This window comes from Oxyura jamaicensis, chromosome Z (assembly GCF_011077185.1).
Source record: "Oxyura jamaicensis isolate SHBP4307 breed ruddy duck chromosome Z, BPBGC_Ojam_1.0, whole genome shotgun sequence".
NCBI lineage: Eukaryota > Metazoa > Chordata > Aves > Anseriformes > Anatidae > Oxyura > Oxyura jamaicensis.
Window position 1 is genome coordinate 33,042,722 of NC_048926.1, and position 9,635 is coordinate 33,052,356.

Sequence of the window (9,635 nt, forward strand, 5' to 3'; positions counted from 1 at the left end):
GAAGGAAGGAAGGAAGGAAGGAAGGAAGGAAGGAAGGAAGGAAGGAAGGAAGGAAGGAAGGAAGGAAGGAAGGAAGGAAGGAAGGAAGGAAGGAAGGAAGGAAGGAAGGAAGGAAAAGAGGCTTCCTGTCAGTCATTTAAATAACGTTATTTCTCAAACCTGATTATGATTCCTTTCATGACACGTTGCTAATTATATCATTATACCATTCTAAATTTTGGTGTAACCTCCTTGATATGTTAAAAAGTATCTAAATCCCATTGTTTATAATTTCACATATCTTTACGGTCTGCTATTTTCCACTCATTTACATTTTCAGTTACTTGGAACAATATGGTCTCATTAAAAATGAAAATCTGAAAGTAGTGAAAACAAGCACCAATTCAATTTTATCAGATGTCAAGACAGAAATTATGTTTTCCATAAATGATTGGCTGACTTTTTTTTCCTTATGTCGCCTTTGTACTTATTTAATTGTGAGATCTCACGAAATTGCAAATGCCACCTTTAAATGCTTGAGTATTTGTTAGACTCTTTGTCCTTATGTAGCTACAGCTTCCAAATTATTTTCAAACATATGGATTTTTTCATATGTGTATATATATATATGTATATGAAAGAGTTTCTTTTGGGTTTTGTCATGATAATGCTCCTCTTTTCTTCTATGTCCTTTTCCATCCCCTGTTTTGTTTGTTATTAACACCATTTGAAGATGGCCTGTAATCTGCATATATATTTATTTGCTTTAGTTTAACTAGCAAATCATCAAAAATGCCATGCAGTATATAAGTCACAAATCTTTTGAAGAAAAGAGTAAAAGAAACTATTTAAATAAGAAGGCATATTATTTTGAGTACTGTGAAAAATGTTTGTCTAATCAAACTGTTGAGGAACTTGGTGTAATTCAAGGAGAAATGGACGTATGACTATGTTTCAGTATCCAGTACCAAAACTTTTACTCTGATAACAGCAGTACTTCTCATCTAAAAATTATTCTTTACCTGTCATTTGTGACATTTATGGTTCTCATAAAATTTCAGGTACAAAAAATAGCAAAGTCGTTGTAAAAAATCAGCCTTAAAATGTAATTTATGATACGTTGCCCAAAAAAAAACTGCAAAAAGTAACAGGAGAGATTGGGAGAATAATAACTGGAATGAGGCTTCTGACTTCCCAGACACCTTCAGAATTTACCGAGTAAATTATATCTCCCTATATACTCTCTTTTATTATTGCATTCCATGCTTAGACTCAGAGTAATTGTGTGTATAAATAAGGTAAGAAAGTTTCCTTTATAACTTAAAGAGGATTTTACCAGTGCAGATGTGTCTCTGAATGCAGTTATGTCTTCTTGTCTTCTCCTAATTAGGTATGTACAGACTGTCTACTCTAAATATTCCTAGAAATAGTTTGGTGCAGGCTTTTTTACACATTGATTTTTGTATATCATACTATATGCATTCAGGATAGCAAGATTGTGAGACTCTAGAATAGTACAGTGTTGTGAGGTGGAGTATTAGGTCTGCATTCAGTCTTTTAAAAGGAATTCCTCTGAGGAATTTCTAGTCTTTACATCTAAATTGTTTTCAAGAAGAGATCTTTTAAATCACGAAGAGAGTCCTCTTGATCTTATCAGTTTTTCAAGAAACAAAATATATCATTCAGTCTACAAATATAAATGGATTTAAAAAAATGACCCCGAAGATATGAAGAATTATCACTTTCTTGTCAGAAGATATGTAGAACTGTAGATTGTACCATCATTTGCTGTTTTGGTTTTCCATTGAATTGATTTTTATATTTCCTAGGAATTCCATCTCTCTAAGAATATTCAAATTGCTAGAGAATAGCTACTCTTGAAGTGGTGACATTCATGCACTGAAACTCAGACTTGTGAATCTTGGAGGAATTGTAGTTTGAAATAGATTTTCTTTTTCTGTATTCATACATTAAATTTAGAACCCTAAAATACTTTAAAAAATGCTAAAATATACCAAAGCTAAAACTGAGTTGGGAAAAATAAATAAATAAAATAAAATAAAATAAAATAAAAATAAAATAAAAAATAATAAAAGAGTTTATAGATATTTATAGAAAACACATTTTGGAAACTATTGAGGGGTTCAGCTAATACAATAACTTACTTTCAGTTGTTTTTTCTAGAGAGTGTATATTCCCACTGCATTCTTAATTCTAATTCTTCTTTATCAACTACTCATTTTCATGAAAACCGAGAAGTTCTGAGCAGGATTTAAAAATTATTTAAATCTTGTCCAGTTTACAAAGGTGAAGACCTAAGTTAGAACACTTGTTCCATTAAGACTCAGGATTATGCATCATGAAGAATCTAAAAATGAAGTAATGTGTGTGATGATTATTCTCCAGTTCCCTTTCATTATCCTCTGTGAATAACACACAAAATCTCTCACAGAGAACTGGGGAAGAGGAATTGGGAAACTGGGGACCCTCGCAATTAAAAGACCACATGTTGTTCCTCCCTAGACACTGATAAATGCTTTCACCAAGGTTATGATGGTCTGAATACTCAAACTTGAGTGATAATCTAAGCTACCCAGACTACCAGTCTGGTTATACTGTGAAAGCTGGATACACTGGGAAACACAAGAATAAAGGAACTTCTTTTTATGTGTTTCTATCCACTTTCCTGATTTTAGCAACTTTCTCCAACACTCAAAGGAGCAGTGCTCCAGCACAATATGTTAGTGTGCTTACTAGAAAAGAAGAGCAATTGCTGTGATAGCACTTAGCAACTGTGCAGCTTTTTTCTAGGTGTCCGTCAAACTTATGTAAGAATAAATATCAGTTATGACCATGGAAACAACTATACAAATAAAATGACAGCATGTTAGTACGCTGCAAGACTGCTATTGACTAAGACTACAGAATCTACTATATTTCTGGTAAGAATTGGATATTTCTAGAACCTGGGGCAGGCTTATGCCAAATGGACTGATCGTGCTGTTAGAAGGCAATACTATTTTTTCTTTTCATGCAACTTTTCTTTATGACAGCACATTCTCTATTATAGCTATTAGAGACTAGAACACTTTTTATGGGTTAACATAATCTGAATTTGGAGAGGCCCCTGGTGGAGCAGGCTGTCCCCCTGCAGCCAATTGGTCCCACAGCAGAGCAGATCTCCATGATGTGTAGTTTATGGAGGACCTCACGGTGGAGCAGATATATATCTCCTGAAGGAAACTGTGGCATGGGGAGAACCCTTACTGGAGGAGACTCTGGGCTGGACCACTGGGGGGCAGGTTACCTGGCAGGGGCTGCTGCTTGTAGGTGTCTTATGTTGGAGCAGTTTGCTCCTGACAGAACCTGTGGTATGGACCCATATTAGACCAATTCTTAAAGAGCTGCTGCCTGTGGGAAGCCCACATAGGATCAGTTTGGGAAGGCTGGCATCCCATGGGAGAGACCCCATGCTGGAGCAGGGGATGAGAGTGGCTAAGATGGAGCAGTGGCAAAGTGCTCTAGACTGACAGCAGTTGTCATTCTCCACACCCCTGTGCTGCTTGAGAGGAGGAGGAGGAAGATAGTGGATTGCGGCAAGTTATTTTAGTTTGTCTTCTTTGTTTCTCACTACTCTAGCTTGTAATAGGTAATAAATTTCTTTAATCTCCATACACTGATTCTGTTTTGTCCATCAAAACAATTATTGAGCGATCTCCTTGTCCTTATCTCAACCCTTGAGTCCTCCCTATTCATTATATTTTCTCCCCCTTTCTCTTTCTTAGGAGAGGGAGTGACAGAGCAGTTGTGGTGGAGCTCAGCTGCTGAACTGAATAAAACAACCACAAAAACAGATATGAAAACCATGATATAAGGGAGATCTTTTAAAACTGCACGCAACAGCTAGTCTCATCCTCAAATACTGCAGTAGTCCAGAACATGCAGAATGGTTCTGAATGTCAGAAGGCAGAAAATAGAAAAGCATATTCCATATGTCCCGTGAAATATATTGTCATTATAATTTTAAAATGGTCAGTAACTCTTACGAGCACAAGTTATTGATGCAAATAAACTTACTTTCATATATCTTTACCTCTCTCTCTAAATCCAATTTTCTCTTTTGTTCCAGTAGCAACCACGATAAAATATTTTTTTTTTCTTTTAAAATGCAATTATTTAATATTTGAAAAAAATATATATATAAATAGTGAATTAAATATATGATAAAATAGAAGACACTTATCTTTATGCATGCATACATGGAGAGCTGAGATGCCTAACAAGGAAGGTTGAAATTTTAATTATATTGTACTATTTGGACAGGTGAGTTTTTGCTCTGCTGTCAGAAAATGCTTGCACAGGGACAGTATGACATTCTTTTATAAATGGAAGACTCTTGAACTCTGGACTATGGGCTGCAACATAAAGTCTATTCTAAAAAGAGCAACTGTTCTGATCCCAGTAAATATAGCTTTCAAAAAGGCTTGAAAGCCCTGATGACTTAGGAGATTACTAATAGACTGTAGAGTCTTTTCGCTTCTAAGTCATTAGTTCAAGTGCAGCCATGGCTGGCAGGGTTTGAATCACTACTCTTTGATGGCAGATCGAAAATGTTCATGAAGAAATTTTTGTAGTTTTTGTTCGTTTTCTGTTTCACGGAACACCTGTGCAACAAAATCTTCATTATTAAAAATCATCCAACAGGAGCTTAGTAAAATAAATGGATGCTCTGTTTCAAATCCTGGCTGTTGGTTGGAAAAAAAAAAAAAAAAAAAAAAAAAAAAAAAAATGTAAAACTTTCACACTTTATTATGAGATTTTCAACCTGAGTCTCTGTGTCAAAGGCAACATCATCTGGGTGCATAGCAGACAAATGTAGCAGATCTTTCTACTCTAGTTTCCTGACTCTAAAATGTGGGTAATGTTTCCTTTGCCTCCATTATTGACTTTCCCATCAGTTTACAGCCTGAACTCATCATGACAAAGAGTGTTTTTCCTGATGTTATAGATGTATCAGAGAAGGTAGTGTTTAGTATCTATGTTTAGTATATATAATATTTGGAATCTTAATTATTGTAGCTGCATTCTTCTGTAATGCAAATAATACTTAAATAAGAATATGAGCTAAATTTTAAATCCACGTTTGTACATCTCTTTCATAGTGAATCTACAAAAGTTCCTGGACTAAATAGGCAACATAAGATGTCTGACTAGCTGCTTACTTTGTGTATACAAATTCATGTCTTAACTCTTAAATATGCAGAGAGAAAGAGATTTTTTTTTCCAACTTCCTTGTTTTACTTAACACTGTTGTGTCAGTGCATATTTTATTTAGCACATACCCCTATGTGCCTGTCACTAATATTTAGCTAGCACAGCCTAAGTGTCAATTTGTCAAATTTGTACCTGTCTGGAGAACCTGCAGGTGTTATCTCTGGTGTCTGTTTTTTGAATAAATATGAGAAATTAAGTATGGTGCATTTCATAATTTTCCTGAGTAAAAATATGTATTTAAGTATATATACTTATGTGTATATATATACACATATGTATGTATATAAAAATTATTATTTTTGCAGTTATCTGTATAAAAAAAAAAAAAAAAAAAAATCCTTGTAAAAGGTATTGCTCAATATTCTGACAATGAATATAAGATTTATGTAAAAGTCTTACGAATTCTTTTATGAGAAGTAGCAGCTACACGAGTAAGACTTTTCTAGGCTTTAGGGTGTTTTTGTCTTTGTTGTTGTTGATTTTTATTATTTTCATTTGTATTTTTTTCCTTGGCTTCATTTTTCTTTGCTTTTCCTTTGCCACTTTGCTTTCCTCTGGTTTTCCTCATTTTCCTTTTCTCTGTTTTCCTTTTCTTTGTTTTCCTTTAAAAAAATAAAAAAAAAAAATAAAAAAATCTTTTCTGTGGAGTGACGTATGCCTTACCTTACCTCCCTCTTTTCTCTCCTTCTCAAATGTATTTCATTTTAATTTGTGGGGGAAAACACTGTTCCTAACCTTCAGAAAACGTACTGTTTTATTTCTGTGCCACAAAGGACTGAAGCACAGTCTGATGAAGGCAGAGGGAAACATTTTCAAGAAGTTCTGGCTTTAAAATGTTATTTATAAATGGGTTTGGGTACTGACTGATTGAATTTTACTACACTGAAGGAGCTGTGAAGTAAAGTCATTGAATATTCTATGTGTGGTTGCTAAAGCTTTTTATTTCTTCTTCATAATGACATCACACACAAAGAGATAAATCAAACTATTTCTTATTTTGTCACATATAGCAAAATGAAATACAGCTCTTTTTTTTTTTTTTTTTTTTTTTTTTCAGGGTTTCCATTTCAGCCACATACTCCTCAGATTATTGAAAGAGAAAGGAGACAGGGTTTGGTACAAACCAGTTGAATAAGACACATAAACAGAAAAAGCTGCTGTGATACATTGGCAGTATTCTAAATAAATTAAAATAAAAATAAGATAATAATAATAAAGACCAATTAAAAAATCAGTTTGTTTCATTTAAGCAGGACAATAAATGCTTGAACTTGGTGATGCTTTTGGTGTTTGTGGTTTGGACATCATACTTTCTAGACTTCTTCAGAACAAGGAACATTTTGTATTTAAAAAATCCATATATTCATAACATTCTCTAGCACAAGTGTGTAAGTCTAGCCAGAAGGGTATTGCAAGTTGTACTTGCCAAATAAAAATAGCAAACAAACAAACAAGCAAACAAACAAAAAAGACCAAAATCATGAAGGCTGAAGGTTATTGGACTGGAGACAAAAGCTGGTGAGATCTAAAAATGCACTTCAGAATAACTAGATGGAAGAAACTACTACCAAAGTTTTGTATTGTGACAACATATGATTTAGGAAATAGATGTCAGAGAGAGAGATACAATAGTTTCTCAGAAATTTATTTGTTATTTTTCAGATAATTTATACCTGCACTTCAAGTTCACTGACTCTTTGCAGTTTATCAGGGCAAAAATAATGACCCATAGCTCCTGTACAGTTCTTGGTTAATGAACTTAACAATAAATAAATAAATAAATAAATAAATAAATAAATAAAAACTGAATGATTCCACATGAGTATATTCAGATTGACTAAATCTATTATTTATTTACTATTTTGTATTAAGTTAAATATTGAACTAGATGATCTTAGAGGTATTTTTCCAACATGAATGATTGTATGATTTTATGATCTTATGGTTCTACTTCACCCTCATTCACACAGGCCAGTGACATCCAGCTAGTACATTTACTAAGGCTAATAGGTAGGCTAAATGTCAGAAGGCCTAGAAGACAGCAATAGGAAAAAGAAATCTAGAAAACCACTAAAATTAAACCAAGCACAGATTTAACCATGTAAGTGAACATCATATACAGTAAGGTGAATTTACTGCTGCTTCAAACAGAATTGAAAATATTCTTTTTACTATTTCCAGCAAGGAACTGTGTTGCATGGAAATAGTATGTTTACTAGGAATTAATTTAGATTAACATGAGTTAATCTCTGCTAGTATATGGGTCCATAGGTATAGATCTATTCATAAGTTTTTGAATATGAATTTTGAAATGTTTTTCTTCATTGTCATTTTATTATAATAAAAGGTTAATAGTTTTGGAAATATACTATGTGGACCCAGCTGTTGTATTGAATATTCACTGTTTATTCTGTTAGTTCTGTAGTAGTATCTGGATAGAATATTACTTTATAACCTGAAAAAGGAGCCCATTATCTTGATAGTAGCTTTGCAGGAGTATGATCAATGGTAAAGCTTTAAATTACTGTATTTACCTCAGGACTTTAGGGCTCCTCCAGGCAACTGTGCATAAGCAGTGCAGAATAAAAGTCTGGTGACATCAACAGAACACCATGTGCACCTAGGGAAAAAAAAAAAAAAAAAAAAAAAAAAAAGTTCTCTGCTGTCCCATTTCTGTCAAGCATTGCATAACTAATGGTAAGACACTCATTTCATCTATTTTATTTCCTGAGTGACTGATTTAAATTCCCCAGCTTTTGCAGGGGTATAAATCACATTTCATCAGTCCAGCTAGGTATGTTGTATAATTTAAGCTTTATATTTTTGAGGATGTATTTACCAAGTGAGCTAAATAGACTAATTCTCAGTGTTTAGTGCTGTAATGTTGCAACAGGCACACCCTTTGCACCTTTTTTTTTTTTTTTTCCTTTTTTTTTTTTTTTTCTTTCACAAGTACACATTCTGCAAGTGATTTGGATAGAATCATACAGGGTATATTAGCAGAGACTGAGACTCATTCTGTTCTCCTGTGTATTGATTTTGCTCTGAGTACAATGACAGTTACTCATGATTTACATCTCCATAATGGGAGAAGCACTTGACCTTGTGATCCTGTAGTATTACTAGCGTGTCACGGAAAATATGTTAATAGAAAACTACTTCAGTTACAAATATTTTGTAAAATTATATACACAAGATATATGCACAACCCTTCTCCCTTGTATTCCTAGTAATTTATCTATAGTAATACTACTTTTATACAGCCCAATAGCAAATCCTTTATTCCCATTAGTAGGCACTCAGTCATGCATCCAGGAGCACTTCTGTGATTAACAACTAACCAGTGGAATAGAGAAGTCAATATTCTCAGGCTTTCCTCAAGACACACATAAGACACACAATTTCTCTAATGAAGATGGTACTAGCAAGATGTTTTTTGGATGCGTTGCAGCACTTTGAAATAACCTACATACAAATAAAAAATAAAATAAAAATAAATAAAATAAATATAAATATAAAAATAAAGAAAGAAAGAACATCATTAAGTTTGTTTTCATCTGAAGCACTTGGATTTAAATATGACAGAGGGAAATGATACATAAAAGGGATGGTGATGCCATAACTACAGGTGACGGAAATGTTGTACAGGAGAAGGATGAGAAGGGTCATCTTTTCTGCTGAACTAAATGAAGTCTGTGATTGTAGACTTTGAACATATGTGCATTCTGATTTTCATGTAATCATATAAAAAAATGCTATATGTAGGTGAAGAAATAATAATTTGCTGTGACATTGCCTGCTTATTATGTAAGTGGCAATCCTGTCTTTCTTTCTGTTCACAGTGTTATGAGTTGTTCACTGTTTCATCACACTGCTGTATTTGAAAGGCATATTCTCTACTGTCAACATAAATCCTGTTTCTGTTTAAAAAGAATGGGGGGAGGGGGAACTAAGGGAGGGCAAAGGAAGGAGGGGGAAGAGAGAAGCAAAGAAAACAGTATGTACATTTTCTGTCTTTGACTTCTCTGCTTGTGTTTCTAGGCTTTGTAGGGCAGCAACTGCATCTCCTTTATACTTGTACATTCCTAGCACAATTCAGTTTTCATCTTTGTTGAAGATTGTAAGCAGCACTATAGCACAAATTAAAAATAAAATACTATCTCATTATCTGAAAATGATTATTTTTATTATTTTCAAATTAGCTGTATTCTTTAACTTTGTTGTAATTTCTTCTAATGGTGAGCAGTAAAGGGCATCCTATTAATTTTGTTTAGCAAAATGAAATAAAGAAGAGGCAGATAGAGAAAACATTTTTGTCTTCACTTTTAAGATCTTTCTTTTTTTTTTTAATAAAACATTTTTATTTTTTTTTACTGTCCACA